We start from the raw sequence: 19562 nt of genomic DNA on the forward strand, positions 1-19562 counted from the left end.
CTCTCTCCACTTCTCTTCTCTCTATATACCAATGACTGCATCTCAAACATCCATCTGTTAAACTACTGAAGTTTGCAGATGACACCATTCGAGACAATGATGAATCTGCATACAGATGGGAGGTTGAACAATTAGCCTCATGGTGCGACCAAAACAATCTGGAACTGAACACACTCAAAACCGTAGAAATGGTGGTAGACTTTAGGAGAAACCCTCCCATACTTCCACCTCTCACAATACTAGACAACACAGTATCAACAGTAGAGACCTTCAAATATCTAGGTTCTACCATATCTCATGGCCTAAAATGGATACTTAACATCAAAAAGTCATCAAAAAAGCACAACAAAGAATGTTCTTCCTGAGCCAACTCAGAAAGCTCAAACTGCCCAAGGAGCTGCTGATACAGTTCTACAAAGGGATTATTGAGTCTGTCATCTGCACCTCTATAACTGTCTGGTTTGGTTCTGCAACCCAACAAGACAGACACAGACTTCAGAGGATAATTAGAACTGCAGAAAAAAACAATTACTACCAACCTGACTTCCATGGAGGACCTGTATACTGCATGAGTCAAAATAGGGCTGTGAAAATATTTACAGACCCCTCGCATCCTGGACATAAACTGTTTCAACTCCTACCCCCAAAATCATGCTATAGAGCACTGCACACCAGAATCAGGGTGGATTTGATTTAAATCGAATTGATTTAAATCATAATTTAAATCATGATTTAAATCACTAGTAAAAAGGCTTGATTTAAATCAACTCGATTTAAATCATAATTTTTAAAGAGCAACTGTCATCTCTGCTACTCCTTTGACCCACTGTTGACTCACCGATAGTCCCAGTGTTGCAGAATATACAGCCTCATGCTACATAACTAAGCTCCATTTCATGCTGAATAAACTAAATTATTTATGTATCTTAAATAGAAAACTATCTTACAATAGATTTTTACCCCAAAAGTTTTTTATTAAAATAAATTCGATAAAAATAAAAAAAATCCAATTTAAATCAAAAAAATCTGATTTTTTTGATTTTTTAAAAAAAAATAATTGATTTTTATCCACCCTGACCAGAATAACTAGACACAAGAACAGTTTTTTCCCAAACGCCATCACTCTGCTAAACAAATAATTCCCTCAACACTGTCAAACTAGTTATTAAGTCTGCATTACTATTAATCTTTTCATCGTTACTATCACCCATCTCCTCCCACTTATGACTGTAACCTTGTTGCTGGTATTCTTAAGATTTATATTGACTGTTTCCTAATATGATTGATTGCTTATTTGTTCCCCATGACTATCATTAAGTGTTGTACCTTATGATTCTTGACAAATGTATCTTTTCTTTTAGGTACACTGAGAGTGTATGCACCAAGACAAATTCCTTGTGTGTCCAATCATACTTGGCCAATAAAAAATTCTATTCTATTCTATTCTATAAAATACAATCATCATCAATGCTAAAATACAACACTCAGTGATAGTAATAGAATGCTAAATAAACAACTAACATAAATCATAATAGGATACTAAATAAAAGCAATCATAAGATATAACATAAGATATAAACAACAAAGTTATAGTCATAAGAAGCTAGGAAAATAGGTAATAGGAAAGATGAAAAAGATAATATTAATATAGCCCTTTTTAGGTGGCTTCACATCCCAGGCATAAAACTGTATTGTGGGAATTAGTTGTTTAGCAGGGTCATGGCATGGTGGGGGGGAGGGGCGACTGTCCTTGTGTTTAGTTGTTTTGGATGCAATGCCCTATAGCATCATCTTGAGGAAGAAGTTGAAACAGTTAATGTCCAGGATATGAAAAGTCTATAAATATTTTCACAGCCCTCTTTCTGACTCATACAGTATATAGATTCTCAATGGAAGGCAGGCTGGTTGCAAATGTTTTTGTGCAGTCCTAACTATCTATTGAAGCCTGCGTCTGTCTTGTTTGGTTGCTGTGCCAAACCAGACAGTTATAGAAGTGCAAATGACAGACTCAGTAATTCCTTTATAAAACTGTATCAGCAGCTCCTTGGACAGCCTGAGTTTTCTGAGTTGGTGCAGAAAGAACATTTTTGTTGTGCTTTTTTAATTATGTTTTTGATGTTAGGTGTCCATTTTAAGTCCTGAGATATTATAGAACCTAGAAACTTAAAACGTTTCTACTGTTGATGCTGTGTTGTCTAGTGGTAGAATAGAAGGGCTTCTCCTAAAATCTACTATCATCTCTACAATTTTGAGTGTGCTCAGTTCAAGATTGCATTCCAGCTGCACTACAGGGCCAGTTGTTCAACTTTCCATCTGTATTCATAGAACTCATTCTATTCATAGAATAGAATAGAATAGAATAGAATAGAATAGAATAGAATAGAATAGAATAGAATAGAATAGAATGACAGAGTTGGAAGGGACCTTGGAGGTCTTCTAATCCAACCCTCTGCCCAGGCAGGCAACCCTACACCACTTCAGACAAATGGTTATCCAACATCTTCTTAAAAATTACCAGTGTTGGGGTATTCACAACTTCTGCAGGCAAGTTGTCCCACTTATTACCGTATTTTCCGGCGTATAAGACGACTGGGCGTATAAGACGACCCCCGAATTTTCCTGTTAAAATATAGGGTTTGGGCTATATTCGCCGTATAAGACTACCCCTCTTCCAACGCACACCAAATAAAAATTAAAAAACATCAACTGGCTCACCCACAATGTAAAAGCAGCTGTGTTAGACCCAAAATGGCCCCTGCAACAAGCAGGAACCTCAGCCACAAAAAGCCCAAAAAAACAACTTTCACACTTTACACACACACAACACAACACAACACAACTGGCTCACCCACAATGTAAAAGCAGCTGTGCTAGACCCAAAATGGCCCCTGAAACAAGCAGGAACCTCGCACAGCCACAAAAAGCCCAAAAACCCAACTTTCACACTTGACACACACAAAATTCCACATACAGCTTTGTGAGATTTTGTGTGTTTGTGTAGTTAGAGTGAAACACTACAAAAACATACTAAATCTCAGAAAGCTGCACAAATATTATTTTATTTTATTTTTATTTTTATATGAAAGCTAAATTTAAAACTTCCTAAACTTTAAATGGCTAGGGCTAAAAAAAAAAAACAACTAAAAAAACCCCCCAATTAACTATTTTTTTAAAGACCCCAAAGGGGAAAAAAACTTACCCAATAGAATAGGGGTCTCCAACCCTGGCAACTTTAAGACTTGTAGACTTCAACTCCCAGAATTCCTCAGCCAGCTTTGTTTTGCTGGCTGAGGAATTCTGGGAGTTGAAGTCCACAACTCCCTCCCTGCAGGCAGGGAGTTGCTTGCTGATGGAATGGATTCAGGCAAGCGAAGCAAGGCAAGCGAAGCAAGGCAAGCAGCTAAGGTAAGCAAGCTGGAGGGGGAAAACTTTTTTTCTTCTCCATGGCTCTAGCGATCCCAGCTAGTTGCCTGATTAGCAGATCGTCAGAACTTGGATCGTCAGAGCCATGTGAAAGGAGAAAAGTTTTTTCCTTCTCCATGGCTCTGGCGATCCCAACTGAATTGCCTGATTAGCAGATTGTCAGGGCTTGGATCGTCAGAGCCATGTGAAAGGAGAAAAGTTTTTTCCTTCTCCATGGCTCTGGCGATCCCAACTGAGTTGCCTGATTAGCAGATCGTCAGGGCTTGGATTGTCAGAGCCATTTAAGGCTCATCAGAGCCTTTCAGGCTGGTCTGCCTGGTTACAGGAGAATGACACCCGGCGTATAAGACGACCCCCGACTTTTGAGAAGATTTTCATGTGTTAAAAAGTCATCTTATACGCCGGAAAATATGGTAATTGTTCTAACTGTCAGGAAATTTCTCCTTAGTTCTAAATTGCTTCTCTCCTTGATTAGTTTCCACCCGTTGCTTCTTGTTCTACCCTTCTTGTTCTGCTTTGAAGAATAGTTTGACTCCCTCTTCTTTGTGGTAATCCCTGAGGTATTGGAACACTGCTTTCATGTCTCTCCTAGTCCCTCTCTTCATCAAATTAGATATACCCAGTTCCTGCAACCGTTCTTCATATGTTTTAGCCTCCAGTCCCCTAATCATCTTTGTTGCTCTTCTCTACACTCTTTCTAGAGTCTCAACATCTTTTTTACATCGTGGCGACCAAAACTGAATGCAATATTCCAAGTGTGGCCTTACCAAGGCATTATAAAGTGATATTAACACTTCACATGTTCTTGATTCTATCCCTCTGTTTATGCAGCCCAGAACTGTGTTGGCTTTTTTGGCAGCTGCTGCACACTGCTGGCTCATATCTAAATGGTTCTCCACTGGGACTCCAAGATCCCTCTCACAGTTACTACTATTGAGCAAGGTACCACATATACGGTACCTGTGCATTTTGTTTTTCTTCCCTAAATGTAGAACCTTGCTTTTTTCACTGTTGAATTTCATTTTGTTAGATAGCGCCCAATGTTCAAGTCTGTCAAGATCATTCGGTATCTTGAACCTATGTTCTGGAGTGTTGGTGTCATCTGCAAATTTGATGAGTTCCCCATCTATCCCGTCATCCAAGTCATTGATGAAGATGTTGAAGAGCATTGGGCCTAAAACAGAGCCCTGGGGTACTCCACTGCATACTTCCCTCCATGTAGATTCAGTTCCATTGAGGACTAGATGTTGAGTGCAGTTGGTCAGCCAATTACGAATCCAACTGGTGGTGATGCTGTCTAACCCACATTTTTCTACTTTATCTAGTAGAGGTTATGGTCTACTTTATTAAATGTTTTACTAAAGTCCAAGTAAATTATATCGACAGCATTCCTCTAGTCCACTAATTTTGCCACTTTGTCAAAGAATGCAATAAGATTAGTCTGGCATGATCTGTTTTTGACAAATCCATGTTGGCTTTTGGTTATTACTTGGTTTGCTTCCAGGTGTTCGGTGATTCGTTGTTTGATCATCTTTTCCAGAATCTTCCCTGGTATTGAAGTCAGGCTGATAGGTCTGTAGTTTCCTGGATCTATTTTTTTTTCCTTTTTTGAAGATAGGAACTACTGTACATCAGCTCTTTTCCAATCTCTGGAAGTTCCCCTGTGATCCAGGATCTTTGAAAGATATAGTTCTGAGATCTCATCTGCCAGTTCCTTTAGAACCTTGGGATGTAATCCATCTGGTCCTGGTGATTTGAACTCATCTAGGGTAGACAGGTGTTCACTTACTATTTTCTTCCCTATTTTAACTTGTGTTCCTAATCTGTTTTTTGTGGTGCCGTTTTTGATAGGTTGGAATGTTTTTTCCTTTTGTGTAAAGACAGATGCAAAAAATGAGTTAAGTAGTTCTGCTTTCTCCCTGTTGCTTGTCACCTTCTTGCCACTTTTTTCCAGCAATGGGCCAATTGTTTCCTTGACTTTTTTCTTGTTTTTAATATGTTGAAAGAAGCTTTTTTTTTGTTATTTTTTACTTTAGTTGCAAGTCTTTGTTCATTGTGAGCCTTAGCTTTCCTCACTTCATCTCTACAGGCTCAGGCTATTTGCTGATATTCTGCCTTAGTTATTTGCCCCCCTTTCCACTTTTTACATTTGTCCTTTTTGTCTTTCAATTTGTTAGAGAGTTCTATATGCAGCCATGCTGGTTTCTTTTGAGATCTATTATTTTTCTTCTTCATTGGTATTGTGGTAGACTGGGCTTTTATAGGCTCACTTTTCAAAGTTTCCCAAGCTTCTTGAGTTGTTTTCCCCTTGAGGATTCTCATCCATGGAATCCTTCTCAAGCTCTCTCTAAGTTTATTGAAATTAGCTCTCTTAAAGTCCAAGACTCTAGTTTGACTTTGTTCTACTACTTGTGTTTGCATAATGTTGAATTCCAATATTGCGTGATCACTTGTCCCCAAGGTTCCTGTAGCTTCAACACCTTCTATCATTTTGTCTCTGTTAGTGAGAATTAAGTCCACTATGGCTGATCCCTTTGTTCCCGTCTCTACTTTTTGAGAAAGAAAGTTGTCTGCTAGGTTTGTTAGGAACCTGTTGGATCTTCCAATTGGTGCAGAGTTTGTCTCCCAGTTGATGTCAGGGTAGTTAAAATCCCCCATTATTATTGTGATGTGCTTCCTACATACCTTAGTTAGCTGACTAGCAAAAAGTTCATTTACTTCCTCTGTTTGGTTGGATGGCCTATAGTATAGACCTATGGCAATGTCCTCCCCCCCCACTTTAATATTGACCCCAAATGCATTCAAGATAATTTTCATCATTGTTGTGCTCTAATTCTGTAGAGATGTATAGTGCAACTCCACCTCCTCTTTTATTTGGTCTATTTCTTTTAAATAATTTATATCCCTCTAGCTGTATGTTCCATTTGTGGGTTTCATCCCACCAAGTTTCCAACTTGATGGGATGAAACCACAACTGGATGTTGTCATCTCAAATAAGGCCAATCACTGTTGTGTTACTCCAAACTTCAGTACTTTAACAGAGGCATCCTTTGAGATGCAGTTGTTGGTACAGAGAGAAAAGAGTAATGGAGAGAACACATAGCCCTGTTAGGCACCTGTGCTAATTGTACAGGTATCTCATGTGAGTTTGCCTAACATCAACTGCTGCTTCCAATCTGGTCAGCTAGAGTTTGTAATGCATTGTTTATACGAGCTTTAGGTGGAATGTACATTGCAAATGGAATAAATGTGGAAAACTCTCATGGAAAATAAAATGGTTTGCAATTGATAAATAATGACTGTAAGTCTACATCACAAAATTTATTTAGCACCGTTACAGTACATTTTTACACTGTCGGGTGTTGATATAAAAGCAGAGACCCCCCTACCTTCTTTTAACCAGATGTTTCTGGAATTTTGTCTGCCCTCTGTGTCTGAAATCTTGGGATATGCAGGTTGCTATCATTAATTGAATCATTTAGCCAAGTTTAAGTGAGGCAGAGGGCTGCCAAGTTGCAAAAATCAGGGTTGCACTGTTTAAAAGAAGTATTTCATCCATCTTTTTAGTGAATTAATGTAAACTATTAGTATAATAGTATTAGTGTAATAGTAAATTATACTAACATTTCTAACACCATTTTCTTGAGCACAGGTTCTCCTCAGGACTGTGTCCTAAGTCTGCTGTTCTTCACCTTGTTGACTCATGACTGTTGTGCCAGGTTGCCACCAACCATATTGTGAAGTATGCAGATGATACTATGAAGTATGCGGTAGTGAGCCTTATTCAGATTGACAATGAGGGTGCTTAGCACAAGGAGGTAGAGTTTGGTGAACTAATGTAATAAAAATAGCCTCATTTTAAACTTGGAAAAACTAAAGAAATATTTCAGAAAAGGCAGGCACAGCCACACAGCTCCATGTATTAATGATTCACCTGCAGAGGTGGTTAGCAGTATCAGGTTTCTAGGTGTGCAGGCTAGCTTGATTGCTTTAATAGTGAGACACTGATGAAGTGGACACAGCAGCTGCATCACATGAGAAAAGTACATCTTCCTTCCCTTGTCCTTACCATTTTCTATAGAGGGATGATCGAGAACATACTGTCATATTGCATTACTGTCCGGTTTGGAAGCATTACTGCTTCAGACAGGAAAGCGGTGCAGAGCACTCTCTGAGGTGAGGATGGCAGAAAATATTGGTAGTTCACTTCCTTCTATCCAGGACATGGCATATATCGTATTTTTCAGACTGTAAGATGCACCGGAGTATAAGACGCACCAAGATTTCAAAGAGGTAAACAAGAAAAAAATGTTTGTTTGTTTTTAATTTGATTTATATGCCACCCTTCTCCAGAGACTCAGGGCGGCTTACAGTGCGTTAAGCAATAGCCTTCATACTTTTGTATATTTTTACAAAGTCAGCTTATTGCCCCCACAAACTGGGTCCTCAATTTACCTACCTTAGAAAGGATGGAAGGCTGAGTCAACCTTGAGCCTGGCAAGATTCGAACTTACTAATTGCAGACAGCTGGAGTTTTGCCCTCCCTGGCCCCCAGGAGCACTGTGCAGGCCTCCCAAACCCTCTGCGCATCGAAGCAGGGTGGGATTTCGGGAGGCCAAATGGGGGGAATGGTTACAGAAAGTTGCCCATTTAAAAACCACTGCTTGGAGTTTAACAATTGGTCTTTTAAATATGAAATTCAAATTGAATGATAGAGAATAATTAAAAACAACAAAACTACCAGAGAGAATTTCACCATGGTGCCATCTTGAAATGGAAAATAATAATAAACAAGTAATGTAATATATTTATTTATTTATTTATTTATTTATTTATTTATTTATTTATTTATTTATTTATTTATTTATTTGTTTATTAGTCCAATTTATATGCCGCCCTTCTCCGTAGACTCAGGGCGGCTTACAATGCATCATAGCAATAGCCTGCATACTTTTTTGTATATATCTGCTTATTAGGGTTTTCAACCCCCCTTAAGCAGTGTTGTTCTATACAAAGTTGGCTTATTGCCCCCACAATCCGGGTCCTCAATTTACCTACCTCGAAAGGATGGAAGGCTGAGTCAACCTTGAGCCTGGTGAGATTCGAACTTGCACTAATTGCAGGCAGCTGGCAGCTAAGTGCTAGCACTTAACAGCACTTTAGTCCGCTGCACCACCGAGCCTTATATTGTATTAATATAATATAAAACCAATATATCTTAATATAATACTAATAAATAATAATAATAATAATAATAATAATAATAATAATAATAATAATCTCTATCTAAGCAACCCAAAGTGAGAGTTCATTTTTGCCATCACCTACAATCAATTATGTATCAAGTGATTATTGTAGGATATTATTTATTTATATATTTATTTGATTTTTTTAAAAAATCACCATCCATTCCAGAACACTATGAATGGTTCCAAAAATCCCCCAAACAATAAAAACAATACAAATATAAAATATCACAAGAACCTCAGATTAAAACAAGAAGAAACTACACAGGGCCCCCACCAACATATTAATCCCAGTTCTGAGAGAGGAGCAGGTCTTAAAGCTTTTTGGAACTCCAGACATGTCCATATCTTTTGGGGGAGGGGAATATTCCAGAGGGTGGAAACCTCAACAGGGAACGCAGCTAAGCTTGGTCCAACAAAATGGCAATGTTTAATATTAAGCAGCTGGAGCACAACCATTCTGCCAGAATGATCAGGTAGGCAGAAACAATTGGAGATAGGCAGTCCCATAGATATCCAGACCGTATGTCATGAAGGGCTCTAAAGGTGATAGACAGCACCTTGAATTGCACTCAGAATCTGACTGGTAATGAATACAGTTTGTGTATTCATGTACAGCTCACAGTGACACATGGGCACATTGAAAAGCCTCTGTTACTGCTTGCATCACTGCTTTTTCAGCCAGCAGCAGCTCCCAAGTGGTCTTCAAGGACAATCCCATGTAGAGTACACAGCAATCCAGTTGTGAGGTAATACAGTATTTTTCGGAGTATAAGACGCATCAGAATATAAGATGCACCTTAGTTTTGGGGGAGGAAAATAAAAAAAAAGCTGATTGGCAGGTGGATCGGCCTACCGGAATACCCCAAATCAGCTGTTACCAGGGGTGAATTTTAGCAAAGGTTCCTTGGTTGTGAGCTCTGTGCCTTGCTTTTTTTTTTTTTTTGCTTTTTTTTTTGCCTCTGAAACTTCTGAAACAGAGCTTCAGAAAAAAAGCCTCTGAAGCTCTGTTTGGGGGCCTTTTTTCTGAAGCTCTGTTTGGGGGCTTTTTTTTTTTTTCCTGAAGCTTCATTTCTGATGCTTTTTTCAGCCTCTGAAACCTGTGTTTGAGAAGCTGGGCAGGGCTACATTCGGAGTATAAGATGCACCCAGATTTTCAGCCTCTTTTTTGGGGGAAAAAGGTGCGGCTTATACTCTGAAAAATACGGTAGCTATCTGAAGACCCTCCCAATCAAAGAAAAGAAACTGGCACATAAGATGTACATGTAAAGGGATCTTACTGATAATAGTAGCCACCTGTTCCGCATACAGTAGCTATGATTTCAGGAGGAACCCAAATTGGTCACCAGGGAAAATGATACTCCATCCAAGACAATCAACCTACAGATAGCTTATGAACACCTTGACAGCTTCACCTGCAAGGTCACCTGTTACCAGCACAGTGATATTAAAAAGTCATATTAGTATTCATTCTAGCATTGTATAGGTATTTCTTTTAAAAAAACATAAATTGTTCCAGAGAAATAAACTCTAGCCCTATCCTCTCAAGACAAAACCTCTTTGTCTTGATGGGAAAGAATCTGTATTATTGGTGCAAAATACATAAACTTACTAAATATAATTACAAACCACCATCAGATTAGGAAACCCACACAATCCAAATGTGCAGATTCATATATCTATTTCTATTACTTTTTATGGGACAGATTATACAACCAAATTTCCATCAGTAGAAAAAGCAAAATGGTTGCAAACAGGTTACTTAAAAAAACCCTGAAAAATTATTTGGACAAGATTCTAAACCAATTGTTACAATTTTTACATTGTTTAAGCAGTAAAGTCTATATTAATTGACAATGTTTTAAATGAAAAGGTCACTTTTTCCTGTAAAAGAAATGTTCTGGATGTATTTCTTGACATCTCAACAAACTGTGACAGCTGTTCAGATCAGCATGATGCTACCATATTGTAAAATGATGATTCAGATGGCGGTCTTGATTGATTACACCTAAGTGCTGCAATCCCTATGCAACCATCTTTTTTCCTACTTCTGGGCAAGTAGAAGAATAAATTAATGATGCTTTTGGGAAACCATTGTAACTTCAGCACTGACATCCTATTTATCCCCTGTTGAGAAAAAAGGAATTTCCCTGTATTTTGTGTATTGAAATGATGAATTATAACTGTTAAGCAAAAATGTAATGCATATGTTCCAGCTACCTAGCAGACAAATTACCATTATGCTATGTGAGTAATACTTTATAAACCCATTTGTCACACAGGATAGGTGTCATATACAATCTGATTCACTGTGTTTAATGTATTAAGTAGAACTGACTCTCTTTTCCCTTATCCCAGCAGATAAGGGCTCATTGAAAAGCATTTTCTCTCTACCAAAAGTAGTTAATCTCTCTGGATGTTTGCAGAAGAAAATGTTGGGCTATACTTCATTTTTAATTGGCATTAGGGAACCTAGGATTTCTAGATTTTGAAAATGCACTATTATTTTTAGCAAAATGAATGTAGTTTTATATGCTTAAGATAGATATAACATGCCAGATTTTAGGCATGTCCATGTCCTATTTAGGCATGTCCTATTCCAGAAGATGCACAGATGCCATATTTTGGGAGTCACTGAATTTCAGATATGGAAGCTTAAAATATTCTATTTCATGAAGACGTGTTCAACTTCTAACTTCTTTTCTCATTGTCATAATTCTTGTTTGCTAATGATATAAAGGTAAAGGTTCCCTTGCACATCTGTGCTAATCATACCTGACTCTAGGGGGCAGTGCTCATCTCCGTTTCAAAGCCAAAGAACTAGCGCTGTCCGATGATGTCTCCGTGGTCATGTGACTGGCATGACTAAACACCAAAGGCGCACGGAACGCTGTTACCTTCGCACCAAAGGTGGTCCCTATTTTTCTACTTGTATTTTTATGTGCTATCAAACCGCTAGGTTGGCAGAAGCTAAGACAAGTAACAGGAGCTCACCCTGTTACACAGCACTAGGGATTCAAACTGCTGAACTGCCAACCTTTCAATCGACAAGCTCAGCGTCTTAGCCCTGAATATAATGATATAAAATATATGTTTATAAAATTCATTCAGTAGCTTTCTTATTAGTTGTTCTGCACACATATTACCTAGCAACCTAGTACAGCCAAGAAATCTTTTTAATAACCTTCCTCTCTTCTGCCCCATGTTGTATATCCTGTTTTTTATTTTTTTTTAAAAAAATACAACTCTCTTTTGATCTTTTGCACTACCACATTAATATGAGATGGAAAGCCTGTTAGTTTAATTTTGAATTTATGGAGTCTGTTTTACTGATATGCAAGAAAATAAGGGCTGTCAAACTCCCAGCCCGCGTACTGGATGTGTCACACGCTGGCCACGCCCGGTTTAGTGAAGGGGGAAGTGTCCCAATATGTCACATGACACCTCTGTGATGATGTGAGTTGGACACCCCGGCACTAGATTGTTAAAGAAGAGGAGAAGTGACTTATAAAGAAGCATGTGCTGTGTCTCAGTTGTAAACGTGTGGTTGGTCATCGTGGTTTTATCTGAGGCCACTTCCCCAATTAATTATTTCTACCCTTAGTTCCTAGTCTACTGATTTTAAGCCAACTACAGTTGTTTTCATTTCTGCCACTTTCCAGTTTCCAAATAACAAAAAAAGAAATTTTTTGAGTGATCAGTTTCCTTTTAACTTACATATAAAGGAATAAAAAAACCTAACTTAAACAGAACTTGTCCCAAGACTGCAATCAAAATGTTATCTTTTTCCTTCCTTTCCATTAAAAATAAATAATATTTTCTAAACTTTATTGTGTGCATCTGCTGAAATATCAGCAGTTGTGGTAAAGTAGTACAGCTGCAAAGCTCTTGTGCCATCTTTTTTTGCCAGCTAAGTAAAATTTTGCAACCAGGATTTTTTTTCTCAGTAGCTGCAAGCATAGATGTGACTCACACAAATAATGCCTTGTTTGTGGCATGACATTTTTTTCTTAAAGCAGCAATCAATAAAACCGATTATGTAAAACATTCAATTGGAGGAATTGACTTAGTCTTTTCTATATGCTAGGAATGCATCAGTCTGAGATCAGAGCTACCTTGCAGATTCCTCTGGGACTTCTAGCCTTCTTGGAAGCAAAGCCAATTAAATATGTAAGCAACTGTCTAAAATCCTACTTCAGAAGAAACATGAATTTTCATATTTGCAATGACGATTTCTGAGCAAGTCCTCTGCATGATCATTGGGGAAATCTTCTGCTTTGTCCCTTCTTTGGCATTTTCCTGCTTTCAGAGCAAGGATATTCCCTATAAAACAGAGGAATGATGTTCCCACTCTTTAAATACTGGCTGGCTCATAGCTTTCTTTCTTTTTCTTGCTGCCAAAAACTAAATATCAATTAGATGGAATGCTGGATGATTTTTCTTTGGTTTTTTTCCCCACTCCAACATTGGCTGGGGGCTGAATTGTCCATAGAAAGGAAGTTGTAGGAAGTTGAGGGCAGTTGCTAAACAGTGTGCACTTAGACTTAGTGCGCACTTAGGCAATAGCACTTAGACATATATACCATCCAATAGTGCTTTACAGAACTCTTTAAGCAATTTACAATGTCAGCATATTGCTGCCAAAATCTGGGTCCTCATTTTACCAACCTTGAAAGGATGGAAGGCTGAGTCAATCTCGAGCCGATCAGGATCAAACTCCTGGGAGTGGGCAGAGTTAGCCTGCAATATTGCATTCTAACCGCCGTGCCACAATGGTTCCTAAAAATGATCACTATAGTTTAGGATAATGTTGCAGAAGTAGGAAAGGTGTAAGGTTATTTTCTAAGTGGAAAACTAGACTGGATATCTCTCTGGGTTGAGACAACAATGCCATTCATATGTATTACCACTTGCCTTGGAGGTGAGGCTGGCTTGCTTAGGAAAAAATAACAGATTGGTTGTTCTGCCCCAGCTCCGGATTCCCAAGGATTGTGACCCACACCAACAGTCCTTATTAAAGTTATAACATACCAAGAATAAACAAAGTCCGGCAAAGGTTGGCAACCAGCCCAGAAAACAAGATACATTTTGGAGACACTCGCTCTCCAAAATGCTCTGTAATAATTACACATTGTTTCCAGCAAGAAATTACCAACTGCGTACGACTTAAATAGGCTAAGGGAGTGGCCAATTATCCTCAAACCTTACTCTCAAAGAGACCTCCTCCTCCTGAGTAGCCACTCCTGCCTTTTGGCAGCCCTGCGTGCTCAAGCATTGAGGAGAGGCTCCTCCACTTCACTCTCTCCACTTGAAGGAGCCTCTGGAAGTTCTGAAGGCTCTGGCTGAGTCTCTGCCTCTGGCACCACATCCTCTTCAGCCTCCTTGCTGTCCAATGCAAGCGCCGGCTGCGCAGGCTGCTGGCGCGACCCCAGACCAGCCTCCTCATCGTCGGGATCAGCCACGATCCGCGCAGGCCACTGGCGGGCCACAACACTGGTTTACATTTATTTTCACTTTGATTTGGGGATTGTAGTTTATCTGTGTCACATTTATAAACTGCCCATTTCCTTCACAAAATGACAGTTACTCTAAATATTTGTTTTTTATGATAAAAAAACTAATAATATTCATACTGATATTCTGGCCAAAGCCCATAGGTTGCCAGTTTGTTTCTCACAGTGACCAACCAGATGCCTGATATGTTTCCAAGCAAAAGGTAGAGAGACATAGACCTTTTCCATAAATCTTGCAAGCAATTGGATTTCTGGAAGCATACATTATTATTATTATTATTATTATTATTATTATTATTATTAATAATAATAATAATAATAATAATAATAATAATAATAATAATATTTCTATGCCACCTATTCTCCGAGGACTCTGGGCGGCTTACACCAAAGACAGTATACTAAATAGCATATTGCCCCCTAACAATCTGGGTCCTCATTTTACCCACCTCGGAAGGATGGAAGGCTGAGTCAACCTTGAGCCGGTGAGATTTGATCTGCTAATCTGCTGAACTAGCAGTCAGCTGAAGTAGCTGCAGTACTGCACCCTAACCACTGCGCCACCTCGGCTCTTACTTCACCTAATCTAAAGTTAATAATTTATGGTCAAGCAATATTCTTGGGCGGACCATCAGTTTAACCAATCTCCTTTAAAAATGATTCAGGTTTGTAGCCAAGGTCAAGTTTTGTAGTAATAAATTCCTCAGGTTAACTATGGACTATGCAAAGTTGTTCTAAATCTCCTTTTACCCAGCTTTGCCATATAACTCCTGGTCTTACTGTTGTAAAAAAGAAAGAAAAACTTTCTCTTGTCTACTCTCTCCACACTATAAATGAGTTTATATAGATTAGTCACACACCTCTGCCATCATTTGATAAATCAATTAAAAAGCACTAACATATAACCTTAAAGAAAGGAGACAATTTGCTAAGAAAGTACTCTATGTATCCCGATTCTGGTTTTGTACTTGTTTACAGGACCCTGTATTTGACTACTACAAAATTTATCCAAGATCCTCTGAATAAAACAAACAGAATAACATAGTTGGAAAGGGCCTTGGAAGTCTTCTATTCCAATCCCCTGCTCAAGCAGGGGACACTATGCCGTTCTAGAGAAATGGCTATCCACTCTCTTCTTAAAAACCTCCCATGTTGAGCACTTAAACCTTCTGGAGACAAGTCATTCCAGTGGTTAATTATTCTCAGTGTCAGGAAATTTCTCCTTAATACTAGATTGGATCTTTCCTTGATAGTTTTTCATCCGTTACTTCTTTTTCCTGTCCTCGGGTGCTTTGGAAAATAGATTCACCCCCTCTTCTTTATGATGACCCTTCAAATATTGGCATATTAAATACTTAGCTTTTAAATATATGCTGCTGACAGAATTATCTCCACCCATGCCTGATGATAGATAGATGATAGATAGATAGATAGATAGATAGATAGATAGATAGATAGATTGACAGATGATGGATGGATGGATGGATGTTGAAGGATCTACTTAGCAAAAACCATGCTGATTTTACTTTAGCAAAGTTTTGTTCTTTATGTGTTTTCTCTTTCCTATGTTCACCAATTTTTTTTTTATTTTTTTTATTTGGAACAGCCATTACTTTAACTAGCCTATAATTTCCTGGATATCTCCTTGTTTCATTGGAAAATAAAAAGGGTCACATTACTTATCTTCTGGTCTCTCCACTGAGCCTGATTTGAGTGACAAACGACATAATTTTTCTAGAAGGCCAGCAATATTATGTTTGAGGTCTTTGGGAACTCTTTGATGCATGACTTGTTACAATGAACTTTCTTAAGATGTCTTCTTATCTCATTTTGCTGGGTATTTATGATTTCTTCTTTGAAAAAGTCAGTACTATCCTATATTTTCTGGAGTTAAGATAGATAAAAATAACTCATTCAGTTTCTTTACAACTCTGTATCCCCCTTGATGATCCATTTCATATTTTTCTTACTTATTGCCCCAATATGTTCCCTGGCTATTTTATTAATTTATTTCATTTTTATTATTTCCTTCAAGTTATTCTAGATCTTATTTGTTTGTTACCATTAATAAATGTTTCTATTCCATTCTATTCTCTGTTATACTAACCTTGTTTGTTTTTTTGTAGACCTTAGTTTCAGTTTACACTTGTTTCTCAAAGTTTGTACTATTTTTTATCTCTTTATCAAATCACACATTCAATTTTGTGAAATATGCTTCTTTTTAAAACTTTTATAAATTCTTGGACATTACTAGAAAATGATAATGACTATTTCCTAGATTTCTTAACCCTTTCTTATACTGTAAGATATGTATTTTTTTCTAATCAATTGACTATGTCCAGAGAGACTTCAGAATTCTTCACTCCAATGTCCCTGAAGATTTCTGGCTAAGTATTTTGGCACTTGTTTTACCCATAAAAACAAAGTGTTTTGGGGTATTCGTGTAACACATGTATTCTACGTCCCTATTCTTGATATTATATTATACTAATACACACACATACACAGATATATATATGCAAGTCTTGGCGTATTCGGGTCTTTTCCCGTATAAGATTGAGAGTATCTTGGCGATGTTTCGACGAGGTCCCACTCATCATCTTCAGGCTGGTGCCTTCGGCTTCGTGCCTGTGCGAGCAAAGCGTGATCGGAGCTGCCATCTCTCTATAAATAGAGAGGTAGGGAGGTGTGGGGTGTGGGGTGCTGGCTTTGTTGCTATGAGCGGGTTGGTTGCCTGTGTTGTTACATCTTGATTAGTTGATGGAGTTGATGTTTGCAGATTAGTCGGCTGTTTTGTAACATCCGGATTAGTCTGCAACAATCTGCAAACATCAACTCCATCAACTAATCAAGATGTAACAACACAGGCAACCAACCTGCTCACAGCAACAAAGCCAGCACCCCACACCTCCCCACCAGTATTTATAGAGAGGCGGTAGCTCTGATCACACTTTGCTGATCAAGTCAGACTGAGAGAGTACATCCCAGAGCAAACAGAGCAAACAACATCTCTTGTCATTCCATAAGGCCATTCACTCATTCCATTACGGATGTGGACATTTGACACACATGGATGTTTCATACAGGTGCATATTCACAGAATCTGAAATAGAAGATACAAGGCTGAGAAATAACTGCTCTATGATATTTTCTGCAGCCAAGCCCCCAACCAATCAGATCACACCCTCACCGGCAATTAAAAGGAAGAAACAGCTGCGATCACACATTGCTCCTAGAAGCACGAAGCCGAAGACACCAGCCTGAAGATGACGAGTGGGAGATTAATGACGAGATTAATATATAATATATATATATATATATTATATTGATCAACTACTAGTAACCCAAGTTCCTAGTGTTCAGTTAAATCTACAGCTCAACAGGAATATATTTACTGATTTTTTTTAAACTATTTTCCATTGTTGTGCAACATTTATGCTTATTACTACTAATCACAAACAAATTATGCCTTTGGCAACTGATTTTGTATGTCATTGATAGAAGAACTATCAATGATTGTATCCATATTTTCAATTATAAATATCTTTAAGTATCAACAATCTAGCCAATTGAAAATTTTCATAGTTTTTTTAATGCAAGTCGAGGGCAGCTATCAATCAATCAACTGTGCTTTGCTTGTTTTTCATTAGCAAAAACCATTCAGCATCTACATGTTGTAGCTAAAGCACTATTAGGAGGTGTTGTTTACACCATAAAACAAACCAGTAGAGCATTCTATTTGGTTTTGGACTTTTTTTCTACAAAAAACACTAAGCCAAGGCAGTCACTATCGTCATAGCAAAAATCATTACAAGAAAAAAAAATACAGAAAAGGGCAGAAGTAATACCAAATGAAAAACTTCTGACAGTTGTTCTATATAAAAAGACGACAAGATTCTATTATTATAGGCTATCTCATGGAACATAGAATAATAAGGTTGGAAAGGATTTTGAATATCTTCTAATCCAACACCCTGCATGGCGGACATTCCAGTCATTCCAGACAAATGACTGTCCAATCTCTTCTTGCAAATGTCCAGTGTACGAAGTTAAGTTCTAGTTTTCCAGTGGAAACTGTTTCCTGATCTAATCTACCCCAAAGGGCTGGCATGAATCTTGCAAACCTCATTGTGCTTTACATGATGGATATTTTCATGTAATATCCAAAGGAATTAGGGGAGCTTATTTGATACCGGTATCTTGTTTCCCAAAATTTAAGGAATATTTCAGCCCCCTTTGTTTATATAACAGTTTTTGCCTATTTCCATCAAGGTCTGATTCACTACTTCTATTTTCTTCACTTCAACAAAAATGTGAGTGGCAGAGATTTTGGCTTCTGAACTCAGACTAGTGGGGTGACCTTCCAAGTGGCCATACTGAGCTTGAGCAGACATGCTCTCTCAGGTTCCAAAGACATGTGGTTTTCCATAGCCTTAAGATATATAGAAACAGCCAGTATGGTCTAATGATTAAAGCACCAAGCTAGAAACTGGGAGACTGGAAATTCTAGTCTCACCTTGGGCACAGAACTGGCCTAAGCCCTAGGAAGCTAGCTATTGCAAACCATTTCTGGAACCTTGCTAAGAAAACTGCAGACAATTTTCAGAAGAAAGAAAGTAAAAATATATAAATATATAAATCACCACTATTTTATTATGGCTACAGATCATGTAAACATTTTTAGGTTGCTTATTAATGGGCCATTTCTACTTGATTGCTTACAGTTAGAAATTTAACATTAGTAAAACAGTTGGCTATGTTGCTCTAGTTTTGAGGGTGCTTCCAAGTTATACAAAATCACAGTCCAAACTATACTCAAAAGGTCTTACTTGACAATTTGGACGATGTCTGTTCTACATTTATATTTTCCTGGGTTTTTCCCCCCTTAGATTGCCCCTATGATTACATGATTTTAACTGTATATTTTTTATGAATACTAGTATACAGTATATAATATTTATTATATATTTATTATATATAATGCTATAATGGTTTTTAAGAAATTACATTTACTCAATATTTCTTCAGAATTTCCTTGTCTTTATGGAAGAGATGATACAAATAGCAAGAATGGAAACATCTAGACTGAAATACTAATGAACCTATTGTAGACATGAGTGTTAAACATTTTATTGTTTCAAAAATGGTGCATGAAAAATTCAGATAAACATTTCAGGCCTTAGGCACATATGGTCCTTGACTTATTACTGTAATTAACTCCAAAATTATGGTTATTCCATAATTCCAATTGTTAAGTGAGTCACTAGGAACAATTTTGACCAGGAACAATTTTACAAACTCTGTGCAGTGGTTGTTAGCAAACCCAGTGGTCACAAAGCAACCAATACAGATGCTAAGTGAATGCCAGTTTTAGGCAAAA

This window comes from Pituophis catenifer, unplaced genomic scaffold (assembly GCF_029215685.1).
Source record: "Pituophis catenifer annectens isolate HBS135680 unplaced genomic scaffold, rPitCat1.0.hap2 SCAF_4, whole genome shotgun sequence".
Taxonomy (NCBI): domain Eukaryota; kingdom Metazoa; phylum Chordata; class Lepidosauria; order Squamata; family Colubridae; genus Pituophis; species Pituophis catenifer.